The sequence below is a fragment of the Lepidochelys olivacea genome (assembly GCF_965140295.1).
Source record: "Lepidochelys olivacea isolate rLepOli2 genome assembly, chromosome: 1".
NCBI lineage: Eukaryota > Metazoa > Chordata > Testudines > Cheloniidae > Lepidochelys > Lepidochelys olivacea.
The window spans coordinates 95,210,818-95,223,078 of record NC_140411.1 but is presented as its reverse complement, the minus strand read 5'-3'; positions in this window follow the sequence as shown (position 1 = coordinate 95,223,078).

The following is a 12,261-nucleotide window of genomic DNA, read 5'->3' as shown; positions in this document are numbered from 1 at the left end:
GGAAATTACTACCTAATTAGTAATGAATAATGTACTTAAATATTCTTTAAAATATTGCTTGTTGCATTGTATACTTCAACATGAATATATTACACTTTTTATTTTTAATAACTTAAGTAGTTTACATGTAATATTTTAAAATACAAGAATAATAGGCATTTCATTCTTAAATATTATTATCGTTTGCTTACTCATACTTCTCTTCTTTATATTTTCTTTTCAAATGTATTTTAAATTAATTAAGAAAGCAGTACTTTGTTTCTATTGTTATAAACATTTAAAATGTTTTATATTTTTTTTATTGTTAAATATGACTCCCAATGACTCAATGCATTGCCACTTCTTATGGAAAAAGGTACAAAAAATACATACTGTGGTACATCCCTTAAATCAGAACTTTTTATAGGGAACTGGTTGTTAAGATTTTGGCAGCTCATCACTGTGCTGAGCCTAGTGGCCTGGGGAGTTTTGTGAAGGAGTTTAAAGGGAGAGGGGAACAGGATTAGATATACTTAACATTATTTAAACTTAAAGCCAAAAAAAAACCCTGATAAAAACAAAACAGCAACAAAAGAAATAGCTTCAGGAGTAAAACGATAATGCAGGCAGAAGGCCAGCAACTGAGTGGGGGCTACCCAGTTTATTGCACTCAATGCCGCATGTATGCTTATGGGAGGGTGGCGTATATGTGCATTCGCTGCAAGGAGCTCCTCGCCCTCAGAGACCGTGTATAGGCTTTGGAGACCAGAGTGGCTGAACTGGAGGAGCTAAGGGAGACAGAGAGGTACATAGATGAGACTTTCTGGGACACCGTAGAACAGTCCCACCCCGGTCTGACAGCCTCTGTGCTGTTGAGGAGGATGAAAGTCTCAGGGAAGGAGAACATCCAATGGGAACAGAGGGAAATGATCCCATAGTAGGGACCATCCTTCCAGATGATGTTGTGGTATCCTCTCGCACTGAGGATACCTCTCTGGGGGAGGGAACTCCAGTTATTAGGAAGAAACAGGTAATAATTATGGGGGACTTGATCATTAGAAATATAGATAGCTGGGTTTGTGATGACCAGGAGAACTGCATGGTGACTTGCCTGCCTGGTGTGAAGGTTGTGGATCCCTCGAGACATCTAGATAGATGTATGTGTAGTGCTGGGGAGGAGCTGCTGGTTGTGGTACATGTAGGTACCTATGGCATAGGGAAGGATAGGAGAGAGAGATCCTGGACACCAAATTTAGGCTGCTAGGTAAGATACTGAAGTCCAAGACCTCCATGGTAGCATTCTCTGAGATGCTCCAGTTCCACATGCAGGGCCAGGTAGATAGGCAGAACTGCAGGGTCTCAATGAGTGGATGAGACAATGGTGTAGGGAGAAGGGTTTAGATTTATTAGGAACTGTGGAAAGGGGGAACCTATTCAGGAAGGATGGGCTCCACCTAAACCAAAATGGAACCAGATTGCTGGCACTTAACTTTTAAAAGGTTGTAGAGCAGCTTTTAAACTAAGGGCTGAGGGAAAGCTGACAGGTGCAGAAGAGTATGTGATTCGGACAGAGACATCCCTAAGGGGAGCATCTATTAACGGAGATTCTCTGTGTCCTAGTAAGGAGGAGAGGATGGCAAATGATAAAATACAGGTAGGATTGGATTAGAAACAGTCAAATGAAAGAGTCCCATTCAATTGCATCATGTAATGGCAGACAGCTAAAAAGTACGTTTTTAAAGAGCTTATACACTAATGCTAAAAGTGTAAATAATAAGATGGGTGAACTAGAGTGCCTCATATTAAATGAGAATATTGATATAATAGGCATCACAGAAACTTGGTAGAATGAGGATAATCAATGGGACACAGTAATTCCAGGGTACAAAATATATCGAAAGGACAGAACAGGTCATGCTGGTGGGGGAGTGCACTATATGTGAAAGAAAGCATAGAATCAAAAGAAGCAAAAATCTTAAATGAACCAAACTGTACCATGGAATCTCTATGGATAGTAATTCCATGCTCTAGTAAAGAAGAAGATAGCAGTAGGAATATATTACCGACCAGCTGACCAGGATGGTGATAGTGACTGTGAAATGCTCAGGGAGATTAGAAAAGCTATTAAAATAAAAAAAAATAATAATGGGAGATTTCAATTATCCCCATATTTACTGGGTACATGTCACCTGAGGACAGGATGCAGAAATAAAGTTTCTTGACACCTTAAATGACTGCTTCTTGGAGCAGCTGGTCCTGGAACCCACAAGAAGAGAGGCAATTCTTGATTTAGTCCTAAGTGGAGCAAAGGATCTGGTCCAAGAGGTAGCTGGACCACTTTGTAATAGTGACCATAATATAATTAAATTTACCATCCCTGTGGTGGGGGAAACACCACAGAAGCCCAACACTGTAGCATTTAATTTCAGAAAGGGGAACTTCACAAAAATGAGGTTAGTTAAACAGAAATTAAAAGGTACAGTTCCAAAAGTAAAATCTCTGCAAGTTGCATGGAAACTTTTTAAAGACACCATAATAGATGCTCAACTTAAATGTATACCCCAAATTCAAAAACATAATAAGAGAACCGAAAAAGAGCCACCGTGGCTAAACAACAAAGTAAAAGAAGCAGTGAGAGGCAAAAAGGCATCCTTTAAAAAGTGGAAGTTAAATCCTAGTGAGGAAAATGGAAAAGCACAGAAACCCTGGCAAATGAAGTGTAAAAATATAATTAAGACAGCCAAAAAAGAGTTTGAAGAACAGCTAGCTAAAGACTCAAAGTAATAGCAAAAAAAAAAAAATCTAAGTACAGCAGAAGCAGGAAGCCTGTTAAACAACCAGTGGGGCCACTGGACGATCAAGATGCTAAAGGAGCACTCAAGGATAAGGCCACTGCAGAGAAATTAAATGAATTCTTTGCATTGGACTTCACGGCGGAGGATGTGAGGCAGATTCCCAAACCTGAGCGATTCTTTTTAGTTGAGAAACCTGAGGAAATCTCCCAGATTGAGGTGTAATTAGAGGCGGTTTTGGAAGAAATTGATAAATTAAACAGTAATAAGTCACCAGAACCAGATGGTTTTCACCCAAGAGTTCTGAAGGAACTCAAATTTAAATCAGCTTCTGTACCAAATAACTGGACGACAGCTAATGTGATGCCAATTTTTAAAAAGGGCTCCAGAGGTGATCCCGGCAATTACAGGCCGGTAAGACTGACTTCAGTACCAGGCACACTGGTTGAAACTATAGTAAAGAACGATATTGTCAGCCATATAGATGAACATAATTTGTTGGGGAAGAGTCAACATGGTTTTTATAAAGAGAAATCATGCCTCACCAATCTACTGGAATTCTTTGAGGGGGTCAACAAGCATGTGGACAAGAGGAATCCAGTGGATATAGTGTACTTAGATTTTCAGAAAGTCTTTGACAAGGTCCCTCACCAAAGGTTATTAAGCAAAGTAAGATGCCATGGGATAAGAGGAAAGGTCCTCTCATGGATTGGTAACTGGTTAAAAGATAGGAAACAAAGGGTAGGTATAAATGGTCAGTTTTCAGAATGGAGAGAGGTAAATAGTGGTGTCCCCCAGAGGTCTGTACTGGGACCAGTCCTATTCGACATATTCATAAACGATCCAGAAAAGGGGGTAAATAGTGAGATGGCAAAATTTGCAGATGATACAATACTACTCAAGATAATTAAATCCCAGGCAGATTGTGAAGAGCTATAAAGGGATCTCTCAAAACTGGGTGACTGGGCACAAAAATGGCAGATGAAATTTAATCTTGATAAATGCAAACTAATGCACATTGGAAAACATAATCCCAACTATACATATAAAATGATGGGGTCTAAATTAGCTGTTACCACTCAAGAAAGAGACCTTGGAATCATTGTGGATAGTTCTCTGAAAACATCAGCTCAATGTGCAGCAGCAGCTGAAAAAGCAAACAGAATGTTGGGAATCATAAAGAAAGGGATAGATAATAAGACAGAAAATATCATATTGCCTCTGTATAAATTCATGGTATGCCCACATCTTGAATACTGCATGTAGATGTGGTTACCCCATCTCAAAAAAGATATTTTGGAATTGGAAAGGATTTGGAAAAGGGCAACAAAAGTGATTAGGGGTATGGAACAGCTTCTGTCTGAGGAGAGATTACTAAAACTGGGATTTTTCAGTTTGGAAAAGAGACAACTAAGGGAGGAATATGATTGAGGTCTATAAAATCATGACTGGTGTAGAGAAAGTAAATAAGGAAGTGTTATTTACTCCTCATAGCACACGAACTAGGGGTCACCAAATGAAATTAATAGACAGCAGGTTTAAAACAAACAAAATGAAATATTTCTTCACACAACACACAGTCAACCTGTGGAACTCTTTGCCAGAGGATGTTAAGAAGGCCAAGACTATAACAGGGTTCAAAAAAGAAAAAGATAAGTTCATGGAGGATAGATCCATCAATGGCTATTAGCCAGGATGGGCAGGGATGGTGTCCCTAGCCTCTGTTTGCCAGAAGCTGGGCATGGGCAGCAGGGGATGCATCACTTAATGATTACCTGTTCTATTCATTCCCTCTGGGCCACCTGGCATTGGCCACTGTTGGAAGACAGGGCACTGGGCTAGATGGACCTTTGGTCTGACCCAGTATGGCCGTTCTTATAATAGTCAAAATTGTAAATTTTGTCCTTTAGGTTATTTTGGTTTTGATTTTAGGATGAGCACAAATCTAAATTTTGCATCTGCATAGATTTTTAGTTAGTTTCCAGTAAGTTAAAACCAGTCCTGATAAAGTGCAGTGGGGTCTTTTGCTGAAATACATATGGCTGGAGGATTCAGTATTTGAGCATATACACAATCAGAGTTCATATGGTTGGAAGGAAAGTTCCTTCCTGAAGAGATCACATAGCTGAAAGGGATTTCTTTTTCACCCCAGCCCTGAGTTCATGTGGCTCAAAGTTATGCCTTTGAGAATCCCCACTGGTCACTGCTGTTATTCTAATAAAAATTATCTTTAAAAGCCCATTCTGCACTGGTCTTTTAAAATCTGAGATTTATTCCTCAAAAGAGTTCTAAAATTGTATAATTTCAGACATTAATGTAATGTGTAATATTAACATAAATATTTGCAGAAAGGATGTATTAATTTAACAATTTTGTTGTTAACATGGCTAATAAATCAAATGTTTACTTTTTGAAAAGTGTTTTTCTTTAACAGGTATACAGTTTCCATGGAGACAGCCTCCAACATTCTGGTGTTAACATTCATAATCCCTGTTTCTTTTTGATGTATACCATGTGTCTCATTTCCAGGCCATTTAATTCATTCCTATTTGATTAAGACACTATCAAAATTGAACATCTAAAGTATTTTACCTTACAGGGTGTGCCTGACACTGGAGACTAAGACAAGATAAATTCTAATTTGTACAAAACTATGTTATAGTTAGAACAGATAATTAAAGAGACTGCCATCTTCTGCAAATGTGTTTCTCATTAACTAATTAAGTCCTCATCCTGGTTCTGACACCTGATGAAAACAAATACAGAAAGCAACAAGAAAACACTTTTGCTGTTTCAATTCAGCATTGCCAAAAGCCACAGAAATAACTCTGATGTTGATGTTTCAATGAGAAGAAGATTTGAATAATGGGCAAAATTCATGACTGATGTAAGCAGGCTCAGCACCATTGTCCAAAACAGAAAAGAAAGCGTCTAAAATAACTTTTTTTAAAATGTTCTGGAAAATAGGTGGCAAAAAGTAAGAGCTAGTGATCACATAAAGACACACAAACCACCATTCCCACCATCTCAGTGATTACTTTTGTAAACAGGTAGAAAAATAATTCACTCATTTAGAGGTGATTTAAGTTTCACCACTACTAGGGTTGTGTCTACACTACAGAGCCTCTGCAGGCATAGCTATACTGGCATAGCCTCCTAATGGAGATACAGCATACGCTAATAGAAGGAGTTTTTCTGTTAGTGTAGGTACACCACCTCCCGAATGTAAGCTTTGTTGACAGAAGCACCTGTCTGTTGACATAGCTTCATCTACACTGGGGGTTCTGTATTGGTCAGGGATGTGAGTTTTTCATACCCCTGATAGACACAGCTATGCCAATATAAGTTTTCTGTAGTGAATATAGTAGTGAGTGCACCAGATCATCCAGCAAGTGGCCATTCCCAGTAGAAGGAGCCCAGATGTCCTAATGCGTATTAGGTAGGTAGCTAGGGTGTGTGTACTGTATATTCATGCTTTTGCTGTATATGTAAATATGGCTCACAACTTTTGATGTAAATTTGGTACTCCTGTTACTCCCAATAGATTTAATGAACGTCAGTGATGTATGTATTACAGCATTACACTTCTGTGTGCCCAGATTTCAAGTTACACAGTTAGCAGACAGAGTATATAAGAAAACTTTTCCATCTTCACAGTAAGACAGGAACCATATGTCTTGCACTGTAAACCAGGTGAACTAGTTATTTTAGCCTGTGACTAGTATAGTTGTAGCATTTTCACGTGTATTGAATTTCAGAGACAGAGGGGTTGTCTATTTTTCTCACACAACATCCAAAGAGGGGAAGCTCCCTGACCAGGAATAGGACAGGAAGGTAATTTTCTACTTGTGAATGTAGGAAGTGCCTCACTTCAAACTTGTATCATTGCAAATTTATCTTTTATGCAATCCTAAGGTAAACAGTGGAGTACAAATCTAGCAAATTTGCTGAGTAGACAGCCTCTCCAGCCTGGTGTTAGGGTTGTCAAGGTTTATCGTCCGGGTGATTCAGTCAACCTGGGCTCTGAAAAGTGTTGCTCTGGGTTTTTTTTGTTTGTTTATAGTGTAAACATTGTGACAAAGTTCCTGCTCTACCTTGGTGGGTCTTGCGCTTATTGGCGGATTTGCTTGCCTTGAAGCTTCACGGCAGACCTCAGCTTGGCCGTTTTTCATAGAATCATAGAATAACAGAGTTGGAAGGGACCTCTGGAGGCCATCTAGTCCAACCCCCTGCCCAGAGCAGGACCAATCCCAACTAAATCATCCCAGCCAGGACTTTGTCAAGCCTGACCTTAAAAACTTCCACCACCTCCCTAGGTAACACATTCCAGTGTTTCACCACCCTCTTAGTGAAAAAGTTTTTCTTAATATCCAATCTAAACCTCCCCCACTGCAACTTGAGACCATTACTCCTTGTCCTGTCATCTGCTATCACTGAGAATAGTCTAGATCCATCCTCTTTGGATCCACCTTTCAGGTAGTTAAAAGCAGCTATCAAATCCCCCCTCATTCTTCTCTTCCGTAGACTAAACAATCCCAGTTCCCTCAGCCTCTCCTCATAAGTCATGTGTTCCAGACCCCTAATCATTTTTGTTGCCCTTCGCTGGACTCTCTCCAATTTCTCCACATCCTTCATGTAGTGTGGGGCCCAAAACTGGACATAGTACTCCAGATGAGGCCTCACCAGTGTCGAATAGAGGGGAACGATCACGTCCCTTGATCTGCTGGCAATGCCCCTACTTACACACCCCAAAATGCCATTGGCCTTCTTGGCAACAAGGACACATTGTTGACTCATATCCAGCTTCTGAACCCACAGTCCAGGTTGACTCCTCCTGTGTCTGACCAGGAGTTGGGAGGATTTGGGGTGAACCTGGGCCCCCCTCTACTCCGGGTTCCAGCCCAGGGCCCTGTGGAATGCAGCTGTCTAGAGTGCCTCCCGGAACAGCTGTGCGACAACTACAACTCCCTGGGCTACTTCCCTATGGCCTCCTCCCAACACCTTCTTTATCCTCACCATAGGACCTTCTTCCTGGTGTCTGATAATGCTTGTACCCCTCAGTCCGCGTTCTCTCTCTCAGCTCCTAGTACCTCTTGCTCCCAGCTCCTCACATGCACACCACAAACTGAAGTGAGCTCCTTTTTAAAACCCAGGTGCCCTGATTAGCCTGCCTTAATTGATTCTAGCAGCTTCTTGATTGGCTGCAGGTGTTCTAATCAGCCTGTCTTAATTGTCTCCAGAAGGTTCCCGACTGTTCTGGAACCTTCCCTCTTACCTTACTCAGGGAAAAGGGACCTACATAGCCTGGGGCTAATATATCTGCCTTCTATTACTCCATCTGGCCCAACCCTGTCACAACATATTCTAAGTGTCATCTTCCTTGATATCAGCCTCAGTGGTCACTTTGGTATAGAACTGCTGTGCAGCAGTGAAGCTTGAAGGAGGAGGTTAGAATGCCAGTGGTGATAGTCAAGCTCTAAATATAGCTAATTATGTCAAAAGATGAACTATATTGCTGTGATGGAAGTAAATAATGTTTTCTCTCCTCAATTATATGGCCTGACTGGTACAAACTGTTCTGGGTGGTAGATATTCGCTTCGTCACTTTATTAAAAAAAAAAATCGATTGCAGGGTATTAACATGGTCAGTCCAGCTGGCCGAATTAAGGATAGGAGATCCACATTAGGAGAAGCAAAAGACATTTTCTGGATTTTAGTAAGCTTAACTGTGATGCTGTGGGAACTCCTACCTATGAGTCGGAGCCATGCCCCTGTGCTGGCTAGTAAAATCTAGCAGAAGAATTTACTAGGTCCGTTTTTCATAGAGATTGTCAGTGTGGTTGCAGCAGGGCTTTTACCAGCTCAAAATGTACACATACTGTACATGAAGCATCAGTTTTACAGGACATATTTGTGGCCAATTGTGCAATGTGGTCCATTGAGTGGGTTAAGAGGTAGCATGAAAACAGAGAAATAGTCCCTTCCTTATCATGAGGGAATTTAGTACCCTGAAGCATGAAATTTTGGAATAGCTATACCATAATGGAAATATTTAAGTTATCTACCAAATGAACAAATCACTGTTTGGGGCAAGTGAAAGAGCGGCAATGCCTATTATTATTTGTTCCAAAATATTTTTCTACTGAACAGAGATACTTATCTTTATACACCTCTACCCCAATATAACACGACCCAATATAACACGAATTCGGCTATAACGCGGTAAAGCAGCGCTCTGGAGGGCAGGGCTGAATGCTCCAGTGGATCAGCGCGTCAGCATGTCTGGCTCCGGCACGCTGCTGCCAACGGACTCGGGGGGCGGGGGCGGCGGTCAGGGGACAGGGAGCAGGGGGGGGTTGGATGGTTCGGAGGTTCTGGGAGTAGGGCGATCAGGGGACAGGGAACAGGGGGTGTTGGATAGGGCGTGGGAATCCCGGGGGGCCTGTCAGGGGGCGGGGGTGTGGATAGGGGTCGGGGCAGTCAGGGGACAGGGAGCGGGGTGGGGGTTGGATGGCTTGAGGGTTCTGAGGGGTCAGTCAGGGGGCAGGAAGTGACTATTAATAACGGAAATGCTCGAGGCCAAAGCAAGTTTGATATAACTCGGTTTCACCTATAACACGGTAAGATTTTTGGCTCCCGAGGACCGCGTTATATCGGGGTGGAGGTGTATTTTTAATTGGAAGTACGCTTTTGATATGTTGAAATCCAGTATAGCATTAGGACACAATCCAGATTACCAGTTTGAAACCGTCCTCAAGAATATTGGCCTGTTGAAAAATGCCAGATATATTGCATCCACATGTACTAAATCCTTCTGCATTAAATGCAAATACAATAAAGACATTAACCCATGTAATTTGAATAAAATAGATGGGTGGGAGAAGAGAAGGCAGCATATTAATTAAGATAGTTGTCTAGCAGCCTGAGAATTTTTTAGGTAGAGCAGGGTTATAAAAAAAAAATTGTCTCATGGGAAATTCTGATATATCAAATTTGTTTTAGTCTCAATTGTGTACTGTAGCTGGGTGGTCACCCGCTCCGGCCCTGAGAGGCTTAACACAGCCCAGGAGAGGGCTGTGGCTGGGGGCAGGTGGCTCCCAGGCTGATTGGGAAAGTAGGCACAGCTGGGGCCACACCCCAAACAGATCACAGCTGGTCCTTGTAAAAGGGTTGTGAGCCAGACACTTGGACAGAGTCTCCTCTAGCTGTGGAGAGAGATGGGCCCTTCTGCTGGGGAGCGTACCAGGGTACCTGAAGTGAAGCAGGGCTGGGGAAGGCCAGAGGAGTTGGGAGGCTCCAGGCTGGAAAAGCCCCAGGCTGCTGGCCTGGTAGACGGCCCAAGACCGAGTACTGGGATTGCAACAGGGCAGCCCAAGGGTAGGTGGAGACAGAAGGTCCAAACCCCCCTTGCCTGTGATAAGTGGCTTGTACACTGCAGTCCACCCCAATGAATGGGGGCTAGTGGTGACTGGCAGTAGCCATATGGTAAGGTGAGGTGGGGGTTGGGGGTTCCCCTGGGAGGGGAGACCAGGAGACTGTGGGGGTACTGCCAGGGGGCAGCCTCCAAAGGAAGGGGGCACTGGGGTCCAGGAGGGACACGGGGGCCGGCAAGACACCAGCTGACAGAGGGCGCTCCGGAGGCTGGTGAGCTAATTCCCTGGACGACCAGTAGGTGGCGCTCAGGGGTGAATCTTGCATCACTGCAGGTACAGAAAGTCAAAATGTTTTGTTTCTACCTTTTTGATCAAATTGAAACATTTATTTTCAGGTTAGTTTGGCAATAATCTGTGTCCTCCTGAGCTGCCATAGTACCTCATGCTCCCCACTCTCTTCTGTAGGCTAGGCTCCCTGCCAGATTACATTTCTTATAATGCACTGTGGCCATGTGATTCCTATGTGCACCACAGCAATTCAACCAGACAGGAGAATATAGCACATCATGCAAGATGCAGCCAGGGAGAAGATCCATAGAGGAAAAGGGGGGCACAATGCAGACATCAGATTAATACCAGACTGATTCAAAACCTTTCAATTCTGTTCAACCGAAGTGTCTTGATTAGAGTCAACCTGATCCAACCCAAAGTATTTTGTTTCAATTTTATCAATAGAAAACTGAAATGTTTGGGCATTTAAAAAAACCCAAAACTTTTCCCCACAGAGAATTGTGATTGTGGAAATTGCATTTTCCATCAAAAAAACATCGACAGGAAATTCCTAAGACGCTATTGTCTCAGGGATTCCCTTACTTTAACAATTCTATGTTGTTTTGTCTTATGGATTCAAGGGTCTAACAATCTCCTCAACTCTGAGTAAGGGGCTACGTTTTTGTCCCACAGATTAACATTTCTGTTCTCAGACTCTCCTCAAGCATTTCTGTTTGATCTCACACTTTTAATTCAAGTCTCTCTTGCTCTGTTTGCTGTAGCCCATAACTTCAGAGTCCAAGTATATTACAGCATGGACACTCTTATTCTGGAATAAGAGCATCTTTTTCTGATGTATTATAGAAAACTAAAAGAAAGCATTCTTATTCCAGAATAAGAGTGTCTACACATGCAGTTATTCAGGAATAGCTATTACACTATAATGTCACACCTTATCTTATCCCAAATTAGCTTTCTAGTTTTGACAAGACCTTAGACCTTCCCCAACCATCTGTGCAAGGAGAGAGGGAAGCAGAGATGTCATCTCAGGCTCATAGCTGAATTAAAATGAATTTCTAAGTTAGGAACCAGTTCTACAGCCTGTGTTTTGCAATTAGAAAATTAATATATTTAATTCTGAAAAGCAGTTTAGGTAGTGGGGCTGTGGTTTTTTTGTTTTTTTTTTGCACAAGTTTCTTAATGAAATGTGCATGTGTGTTCTTGGCTTTAAAAGTAAACTTGTTAATTCAAAAATGCAGCTCTAAAATGTTTGTTTTGCTTTTGATATGAACTCCTGTGCAATTCCAAAGTGAAAATTTCCCCCTACACCTAGTACAGATAAAACTGAGCTAGTGTGTTTTGGCATTATGCACAGTTCCAGCTGCAAAACACTGGAGCCACCAACTGTTCAAACTGGGCAACAGCTAGCTAATTTTTCCATCCTATAATGACTTACAGAAAAAAAAATTACATATCAAACAAAATTCTAAAATGTATTGAGGGGACAAATAAAGTATACATATAAACTGTTAACACTGGGTTTGTTCTCTTTGTTGTTTAGAGACCATGTTAACATCTATTCTTATGATCAAACAGTCAACTTTTCAGATTTGAAAAACACATGTATATTAGAGTCAAATGATTATGCTGACAAAATTAATTGATTTATCACTTATATTTAAAGTAAAATGAACGCACAATTTAGATACATGGAAAAACAGAAAATATGAAGTTATTGATAGTAGTACAAAACCGGTATCCCCTTAATACCAATTAATTCATAACGAATTATTAGATTGCTTATTTATATCAACATATCCCTTACAAACCTCAAGGTGAAAATTCCT